Source organism: Notamacropus eugenii, chromosome 4, assembly GCF_028372415.1.
Source record: "Notamacropus eugenii isolate mMacEug1 chromosome 4, mMacEug1.pri_v2, whole genome shotgun sequence".
In the NCBI taxonomy this organism is placed as follows: domain Eukaryota; kingdom Metazoa; phylum Chordata; class Mammalia; order Diprotodontia; family Macropodidae; genus Notamacropus; species Notamacropus eugenii.
Genome location: NC_092875.1, coordinates 283,212,470 through 283,220,920, shown reverse-complemented (window position 1 = coordinate 283,220,920; position 8,451 = coordinate 283,212,470). Strand labels below are relative to the sequence as shown.

At 36.8% G+C, this 8,451-nt stretch overlaps 1 non-coding gene across 1 annotated transcript; it reads left to right on the top strand.

Annotated features, from left to right (window-relative positions):
- Window positions 1-1,409: 1,409 nt before the first annotated feature.
- On the top strand, window positions 1,410-1,534 carry LOC140502923 (U6atac minor spliceosomal RNA). The gene has a single exon (XR_011966645.1). It is a non-coding gene; the product is annotated as a U6atac minor spliceosomal RNA (small nuclear RNA).
- The last annotated feature ends 6,917 nt before the right edge of the window (window positions 1,535-8,451 follow it).

Sequence of the window (8,451 nt, the reverse complement as noted above, 5' to 3'; positions counted from 1 at the left end):
CTTGGGAATGCCTTTGTCCCCAGCAGTGTTAATATGTACTGACTTTTTGTCTACTATGACAGATTTGGCTTTCTGGTGTCTGAATAAATGTTTTTCTTTTGCCCTCTATATGGAGAGTCTTTTATACTTTACAATTGAGAATTCCCCAGCATATTCATAGCCATCTTCAGTGCCGTGAATATTGCCTAGGTAATACATTCTACTGAAGCTTAGTAAGATTCAGCAATGTAATATGGTAGCCAGAAGAGTTAATGTGATCTTGGGCTCCATTAAGAGAGGTGTGCCTTCCAGAAATAAGAAGGTCATAATACCTCTGTACCTTGACATTTTTAGTATATGTCTGAAGCGTCTTCCATTATAGGCAACATAATTTAGAAGAAAATTGATAAGTTGGAGAGCATCCAAAAGCTGACAACTGAGATGGTGAAGGGCCTTGAAACCATGCCATATAAAGATGAGTTAAAGGAACCAGAAATGATTGCTCTGGAGAAGAGTAAACTAAGGTCAGACATAAGAGTTGTGTTGAAGTGTTTGTAAGTATGTCATATAAAAAGAGGATTAAAATTGTTCTGTTTGTTTCCAGAGGGAAGAATCAACAATAGGCAACAGTTTCAAAGTCAAATTTAGGCTGAATGGCAAGAAACGCTTCCTTGCTATTTGAGCTATCTAAATATGGAACATACTTCTTTGGGAGGTGGTGGGATTCCCCTTCTTTGAAAATTTTCATGCAGAATTTTGCATTTCATGCAGAAGCTAGTTGGTGATTTATTGGATATCTTATATTCGTATAGGGGTTGGATTAGGTAGTCTCTGATGTCCCTCCCAACTTTCAAATTCTGTGATTCTAAATGATCATCAATTTCCAGTTCTAAAGACAATGGAATGAAGGTTGTTTACAACTGATCTGTAAAAAAAAATTATTCCAGGAAAATTCTCCAAGAATTAATAAATACACAAATGTTGTTTGTTCTTCATTTCCAAAGAGGACTAATGATATTACAGAATGATGTCTTGACTTATGCATGAATTGCATTTAAATGAGATAGAGTAGCACAAAGTTGTCAGTTTCACTTTTTCTTCCACATTAATAGTTCAATAGAAATACAAATCAGGATAAGTGACAATGACCGAAAATACAGTGGATGACCTTGGCATCTTTGATGTCTGATCTAGCTCTAAGTACTCCACAGCAACTGTATCAGTTACCTTAATGGAAGTTGGAATACGTTGTTCTTACCCACCCATTTCACTGGGTGAAGTCTCCACATGCTTGGAGTAGACATCTTCCAAACTCACCGATAGGTTAGAATCCTGTTACTTACCCACAACCTCTTTAAGCATGTTTGCCAAAATGGTTTTACTGTGGTATGGCCACTGTGCATGCTACAGCTTCTTGAAGGCCCAGGTGAGAGCTACATGAAAGGAGAGTTTAGCATTCATCTTGATAAGGATAGAAGAGGTTCTAGCAGCCTTTACAATACATATGTGATGAAGATATTGCCGTCTACTCTGTGACATCTAACCAAAGACATAAGACAAATTCAAAGCACTATAGATATCTCATTAATTTAGTCAGCAGCAAAATAGTACTAACATTTTACAAATGGAATTTTACTATTTAATGTAGATGCAAATAATTTCAAATAGAGAGGTCCTAAAACTGAACCAATAGAGTCAAAATTATACCTTTTTAAAAATTGGAATGTGTTTTCCTTTGCTCTGCTTAATATTGTGTTAATCTCTTTGTGGTAACTGAATTAAAGAAATCATTTGATTATAAATTAATATCATATTTCTCATAAAATCACCAGTATTACATGGAAATGGTGCTTAGTTTTCTAGTCTTAAAAACTATGCACTCCTGAACCATGTTTATTATACTTCTCAAACAAGTAGCAAAGCAAATTATATGGTGACTTGAGGGAAGGGCATATCTGGGAGAAGGAAATTAGAAACACCTCTTAAAACATTTCACAAAACTTTGAATGCTGTCAGAAACATTAAGCATCCCATATTTGTGGAAGTGGGTTCAGTCCTGCTCTTTTTCTAAGGTCATAAATCTGGATGGCATCATGACCAGGGAGCCTGCTGCATTGACTTCAGTTTCATTCAGTATGGTCTGTCCCAACATACATTGTAAATGACGAGTCAGTTTGAGGATTGACCTAGGGGTATATGTTGTCATTAGATAAGTCCAGAAATCTAGTTTTAGAACATTGTAAAATCACTCCAGGATTCACTATTTATCTTTAGGATTCTTTGACATAAACTCTATGAGTTTATTGGGGAACTGAGTGAATCATTTTGTGGAATTCTATGTCTCTTGCAGGGTTGGAGCCAACATGACTTCTAGAAGTCAATGGGGGAATACATTGGAAATTTCCAAACACTTCATTCATTTAACTATGTGACATTTATTTTTGTATGATCTTAGGGAACATAATTTAATGACAACCTCTTATGTACTTACCATCCAACTACTGTGCCTAGGAATAAAAACAGTATTAATATGAAAAGAGAAAAAAGAAAATGGTTCTTATTCATAGGACTTGAATTCTACTTTTTGGGGGACTAGGAGGCAGTATAATCCAATGTGTACCTTATGAGAAGAAGTTAAGTTGAGGTAGGAGAAAGTACTAAAATTGGAAGGGAAATAAGAAAGGCTTCACTGAAGAAGTGAACCCTCAACTGAGCCTTAAGGAGAGCTAATAATTCTGAGAGGGCAGGAATTAATGGAGAATGATTATCAGACATGAAGGAATGACTGCAAATGTAAAGAGGTGGGAGAGGGTGTGACCAGTTTGAGGGACAACTAGTTGTTCAGCTTTTTTGGAACAGTGTGTGTAAAGGGGACTTATTTTCCCATGCCGCATGTTCTTCTCTAGTCCTATCCACCCTCGTTCATTTTCCTGCAAGTAAAATTTCAAGAAGTGGTTTTGGATTCTTTCCCTTCTGTGCTTCACCTTTATCCCTACTTCTTACTTCCCTTTATCCCAAGTACCCAAGTTTTGGTTATAGTCCTGTCTGGTGAAGGATTCATATACCAGAATTGTACAGATTCCTTTTCATCTCTAACTACCATAGGATATTTGGCTATAAGAACTGAGAACTTTTATTTATTTTTATTTATTTTATTTTCCTCCAGTCACACATGAAAACAATTTTAACATCCACTTTTTAAAACTTTGAGTTTCAAATTTTCTCCCTTCCTCCTTTCACCCCTTCCTCCCCTGCCAACTCCCTGGATTGAGCAGGCAAGCAATTTGATATAGGTTGTATTTGCACAGTCCTGCAAATCACTTCCATAATAGTCATGTTGTGAAAGACTAACTATATTTCCCTTCATCCTATCCCTTCCCCATTTATTCTATTCTCTATCGCCTTTCAACCTGCTCCTCCTCAAAGTGTTTTGCTTTTGACTACCCAATCACCCAATCTACTCTCCCTTCTATTACTCTCCTCTTCTCTTATTCTCTGCCCTCCTACTTTCCTGTAGGGTAAGGTAGATTTCTATACCTTATTAAGTGTGCAAGTTATTCCCTCTTTGAGTCAATTCCAATGAGAGTAAGCTTCATTGACTCCCTCTAACCTCACCTTTCTTCATCACCACTGTAAAAACTCTTTCTTGTCTTTTTTATGTGAGATGATTTACTTCACTCTACCTCTCCCTTTTCTTTCTCCTAGTACATTCCTCTCTCACCCCTTCATTTTATTTTTTAGATTCCATTACCATCCTTTCATATTCAGCTCGCATCTGTGCCCTCAGTCTACATATAGTCCTTCTACCTATCCTATTAATGAGAAAAGTCTTATAAGCTACCAATATCATTTTTTCATGCAAGAATGTAAAAGTTTAACTTTAATAAGTCCCTTATGATTTCTCTCTCCTGTTTAGCTTTTCATGTTTCTATTGAGTCTTGTATTTGAAAGTCAAATTTTCTATTTAGCTCTGATCTTTTCTCAAGGATGATTGAAATTCCTCCATCTCATTGAATATCCATTTTTCCCCCAGAAGGATTATTATATTCAGCTTTTCTGGGTAGTTGATTCTTGGTTTTAATACTAGCTCCTCTGTCCTCTGGTATATCATATTCTATGCCTTCTGATCCCTTAATTTTGAAGCTGCTAAATCTTGTGTTACCCTGAATGTGGCTTCATGATACTTGAATTGTTTCTTTCAAGATGCTGGCAACATTTTCTCCTTGACCTGGAGAAACTCTGGAATTTGGCTATAATATTCCTGGCAGTTTTCATTTGGGGATTTTATTCAGGAGGTGATGGGTGGATTCTTTCAATTTCTAGTTTACCCTCTAGTTCATAATATTATGGCAGTTTTCTTTGATAATTTCTTGAATGATAACATCTACACTCTTTTGTTTTGATCTTGGTTTTCAGTCCAATGTTTTTTTGGAGGGAGGAAGGCAAGGCTACTGAGGTTAAGTGACTTGCTCAAGGTCACATACCTAGTAAGTGTTCAAGTATTTGAGGCTGGATTTGAACTCAGGTCCTCCTGACTCCAGGACCAGTGCTCTATTCACTGTGCCACTTAGCTGCCCCAAGTCCAATAATTTTAAAATTATCTCTCCTGGATCTATCTTCCAGGTCAGTTGTTTTTCCACTGAGATATTTTATATTGTCTTCTATTTTTTTTTTCATTTTATTAGTTTTCTTTTGTGATTTCTTGATTTTTCATAAAGTCATTAGTTTCCATTTGCTCCATTCTAATTTTTAAGGAATTATTTTCATCACTGAGCTTTTGCACCTCCTTTTCCATTTGATCACTTCTGCTTTTTAAGGTATTCTTCTCCTCACTGGCTTTTTGAACCTTTTTTGGACCTCATTTGACCTAGTCTATTTTTTAAGGTATTATTTTCTTCAGTATATTTTTGGGTCTCCTTTACCAAGCTGTTGACTTGTTTTTCATGAGTTTCTTGAATCACTCTCATTTCTTTTTCCCAATGTTTCCTCCATTTTCCTTACTTGATTTTCAAAATAGTTTTTGAGCTCTTCTATGACCTGTGACCAATTCATAGTTTTCTTGGAGGTTTTGGATGAAAGAGCTTTAATTGTGTCATCTTCTTCTGAGAGTGTGTTTTGATCTTCCTTGTCACCAAAGTAAATTTCTATAGTTAGAGTGTTTCCCCCATAGTTTGCTCATTTTCCTAGACTGTTACTTGACTTTTTAACTCTATGTTAAGGTAAGGCTCTGCTTCCAGTGTGGAGGACTAACTGTCCCAAGCTTCAGGAATTTTATACAGCTGTTTTAGAGATAATTCTATGGACCTGTAAGTTCTCAGTTCTTCCAAGGTGGTATGATCTAAGGAGAGGTGTTTACTACTCTCATGACCTGTGTTCTGGTCTGTGAGCAACCACAAGCACTAGGGTCCTCTCTACACTGCTGCCACAAACTCTGCTATGCTAGTGCTCCTATCTGCTCATGACTACCACCCAGGACTGCAACTCAGATTCAAGTATGGGTAAAACAACAGAGTCCTGCCCCAGTTCTAGCAAAAAGACTCCTGTAATCTCTTTCTGATAAGCTGTTCAATTCCTGTACCATCTATGGGCTGAGAGCTCTGGAAGCTGCTGTTACCACTGCCAATTCAATTACTCCCAAGGCCTGCTCCTGGTTTGCTGAGGTTGGGGCTATGCTGGAGCTTAGGGGCTGCATTAGACTATGCTCCTCTATTACTCGGTTCCAACAATCCTTTCCTGCTGACCTTCTAAATTGCCTTTGGTATCTGTAGACTGATAAGCATTCTGGAAACCACCACTGCTTCCAGTGCTTCAATCACTCAAGGCCTGCTCCAAATTTGCTGGGGCCCAGTCTACACAGGGTATGCAGCCTGTCATGAACTGTCCTCTCTCACAATGGTATAATGGATCTTTCCTGCTGATCTTCCAGGTCTTGGGCTGGAAATTTGTTTCACTCTGTCTTTTTTGTGGGTTCTACTATTCTAGACTTTGTTTAGAGTCATTTTTTACAGGTATTTGGACAGGTCTGGGGGGGGGGGGGAAGATCAGGTGAGTCCCTGCTTTTACTCTGCCATCTTTGCTCTGCCCCAATCAGGACAGAGAAGACATAAACAACTTTACCTCTTGGGGATCATTAACATGTTCATAGTTCAGCTATCAGTCAATTAATGCTTACTCCCTATGTTTCATATGATCAGTATTTCCTTTACAATCCCTACCTGGGATAAGTAATGTGACCCTAAATTATAACAGCATTTATATAGCCCTTTAAGTTTTACAAAGTACACTACATATGTACAAGAGGTAGGTGCTATTATTATCATTATTTTATACATGAGTAAACTGAAACTTACAGAAGTTAAAGTGACTTTCCCAGGGTCACACAGTTAGTAAATATCTGAGTCCTTTCTGACACTGTCTGATGCTCTATCCACCTCACCATGCCACCTACATAAAAATTTAATACAGTGCATTTTAATTCTGAATGCAATATGCCACTCAAACTAGGAAATGGGATTGTTTGCTTACCATATTACATCAAAGAAAACTAAATCTATGATAAAAATATTACTAATAAAATCTACCTTTGGATGCTGGGAGATATTGGTAGCTCTTAAGATAAAGGTTATCTACAACTCAATCTTTCACTTGAATCTATGGAGAACATTTCTTTGTAATGACTGTCCACATAGTATCACAATCAATGCTTGTTGCTATGTTAGGTAAATTTTCTTCTGGTATAAGAACAAGTTGGTTAGCTCTACTACCTTCTAATACAGAGCTGGATTCATTTCAGTATTGCTAATTTGCTGATTGTATTTTTCTACTGAGGATATGCTCCAGGATTTTTCAAGCATGATGTTTAATTTGTAGATGTGGACATGTTGTTGCTATTTTCTCAGACCCTTCTATTACTTCTCTTTTGAATGTTTGCTCTTATAATGCACAATAGCAAACTTAAGACTTACCTAAGTAAAAATTAACATTTCCTCACCTAGCCTGACAATGTTGAATGGAATCAGAAGAATTTGAATCCAAGCTATGATACTGACTAGTCATGTGAAAGTGAGCAAGTCAGTTTCTTATTTGTAAAAGTCAGTCCTGGGACTTGGAAGAGAAGACATGTGTCTGATTCTCTTAGCATTTGGAGAGTGACTAGGGATTGTGAGGAATAGTGCACTGGATCTGGAGTCAAGAAGACCTGACTTCAAATTTTGCCTCAGACACTTACTAGATATATTACCCTTGGCAAGAAATGTATCATCCTCAGTTCCTTCATCTGAAAAATGAGAATAATGATCCATTATATAGAGTTATCATAAAGATTAAATTAGAAAGTGTGGAAAGTGTTTTGCAAACTTTTAAATACTGTATTAATGGTAGGTACTATAATTACTACTTAGTAGTTGTATGGTACTGGATAATTTGTTTAATCTTGCTGAACCTCAGTTCCAAAATGGAAATAATGATAGCAGACTGTGTTCCTCGCATAATTATTGCAGCTTGGAAAATGGTTGGCACACCTTCAAAAGCTATGTATATTGGAAGGGTTAAATATGTACCTAAAAGGGAAGCGGTGAGGAAGACCCATTGTAAAATGGAATATGTTGTAAATGTTAGTCATTACTGTTATTTTCAAAGAAATTGGTGACTTCGACAGTGGTTCCTAAATTTTATCTATTTGGCTTTTCTCACGCACCCTAATTTCAGAATTTTATATTTAGCAGACTTATAACTGAATGGTAATTTGTGGTCCTCTTTTTATTATTAATAAAAATGATAGCTAACATTTCTCTAGTGGTTTAAGGTCAAGTCATTTTACATATATTATCTCATTCGATTCTCACAACAACCCTGCTAGGGGGGTCCTGTTTTACAGATCTCTGTTTTACAGATGATGAAATTGTGGCTGAGAGTCATAGGAGTCTTACCTGTCTTGACCTTTGAGAAAGGTTAACCTACTTGGTGAGGGTCACACAGAGAGAATATGTCTATGTCAGGATCTGAACTTAGGATCTCCTCATTTCAGTTCCAGTGTGCTATTCACAATGCCACCTAGTTTAGACTAAATGAATCCATGAAATAAATTTTTCCAAGGTCTCTATGTAGAATGTTGAACAGAAAAATGGGGACGGTTATGTATGGCATTATTGACCTTTTGGAACTTTAAGGGAGCTATGGATTTTAAGGCTCCTCTCATTCAAAAAACTTATTTAAAACTAGCCCTAAGAGTCCAAGTGACTCGTCTAAAACCACACAGCCAGTTAGTGGGGAAGTCAGAACTACATAATCTTAGTGCCCTTTTCACTATTCTTTGAGCTAATACTCAAATACAAGAATTGCTGAAAGCTAATTTAACAGAGATAATGCACTCATATATTAACACCAATCACATTTTTCAGCTGGAACAGAGTTTCCCAAAATAACTGAATATCACTTGCTATTTGAATTTATACTGAGAGAAGTGTTGTAAAC